Source organism: Chiloscyllium plagiosum, chromosome 21 (genome assembly GCF_004010195.1).
Source record: "Chiloscyllium plagiosum isolate BGI_BamShark_2017 chromosome 21, ASM401019v2, whole genome shotgun sequence".
Classification (NCBI taxonomy): domain Eukaryota; kingdom Metazoa; phylum Chordata; class Chondrichthyes; order Orectolobiformes; family Hemiscylliidae; genus Chiloscyllium; species Chiloscyllium plagiosum.
In genome coordinates this window covers 8199512-8201114 of record NC_057730.1, presented here as the reverse complement: position 1 = coordinate 8201114, position 1603 = coordinate 8199512, and positions in this window count along the sequence as shown.

Below are 1603 nucleotides of genomic sequence, written 5' to 3'. Positions count from 1 at the left end.
AAATCAAGTACAAACCAGCATCAATAGATGGAACCTCCATTAATTTTGAATACACAAGAACACATTCCTCGGTATCTGGCAACTTTCACTTACGATTATCCTAGATTAGATTACTTACAGTGTGGAAACAGGCCCTTTGGCCCAACAAGTCCACACTGACCCGCCGAATGTGCAAACTCTACACAGTCAGTCGCCTGAGGCGGGAATTGAACCCGGGTCTCTGGCACTGTGAGGCAACAGTGCTAACCACTGTGCGACCGTGCCGCCCATTATCCCCAAATAGCTTCTGCTCTCTCTTTAAACACATTTCTCATGGTTTCAAAATGATCAGTATAAATGCCACAGATTATAAATTAAGTAATTACTTATTCCTGATGTATTGCAACACTTACATTTATATAGTGTCCTTAATGTAGTGTTTAACGTCCCAGCATTACTACAGGTGTAGTAAAAGAAAACAAGGTTTGATGATAGCAAGCCAGAGAGGTTAGATTACCAAGAGTTTGTTGAGAGAGGTTTGTTAAAGGAGTGTCCTCAAGGCGACACAGGGGAAAGGAATTCCAGAGTGATGCGGAGGCTTAATGGTTAGCGCTACTGCCTCGTTGTGCCAGAGACCTAGGTTTGATTCCATGTTCAGGTGACTGTGTGGACTTTGCACTTTTTTTGTGTGTCTGTGTGGGTTTCCTCTGGGTGCTACCATCAGTCCTGAGGAAGGGTCACTGGATCTGAAACATTAACTCTGATTTCTTTTCAAACTTACGTCAGACCTGCTGGGCTTTTATCCAGCAATTTTTTTTTGTTTCTCCCTCTTGAGAGGTTCCCTCAGGATTGAGGACGAGTTGCTTTCGCTTCTGTTCGATGAGATGTCCAATGTGTGGTCTGCAGACTCTGCCACATGTGGGACATGACGTGGCGGTGATGGCGTTGGACTGGGGTGGAAAAGTCAGAAGTCACATGATACCAGGTTGTAGTACAACAGGTTTATTTGAAATCACAAGCTTTCGGAGCGCCGCTCCTTTGTCAGGTGAAGTCCTTGGTGGCGTGTGACTTTTAACATTTGGGACAGGCAGTCGCCAGGTTATTTGAAAACTAACAATTGGCTGGTGGTGACAATTGGCTGCATGGAGACCTGAAAGAAGAGGTACCCAACGATTAGCCCTTGGAGCTAAATGTTAAATAATGATAAAGCAATGTTCTCATCCTTTATCTCACTGAGCTTGTTCCAGGATGGTACTTAATGAAGAATATGGATATGATTGTGACCTTCCTTGATTAATTCCCCTCTTTAACTGCTCAGAGTTGAGAACATTGTTCCTAATGGTTATCATCCCTCAGAGAAGCAGAGACAGTGACAGGGTTAGGGAATGGGTATTCCTACACAAAATGACACGGGGGATGATCCGGAAGTGACTCTCCGCCTGGCCGAAGGGGAGGGAAGGGAATGACCCGGAAACGCTAGTTTGAACGTTTGTGGGGGTGGTGTGAATCAATGAGCGGGCTCGCGCTCGGGGAAGCCGGCCGAGAGCTCGTGCTGGTGTTCCAGCGCGCGTTCTTCGCCATGAGGAGACTGGACAGTCTGCCCATGGCGGTGAGAGAGAGGGCG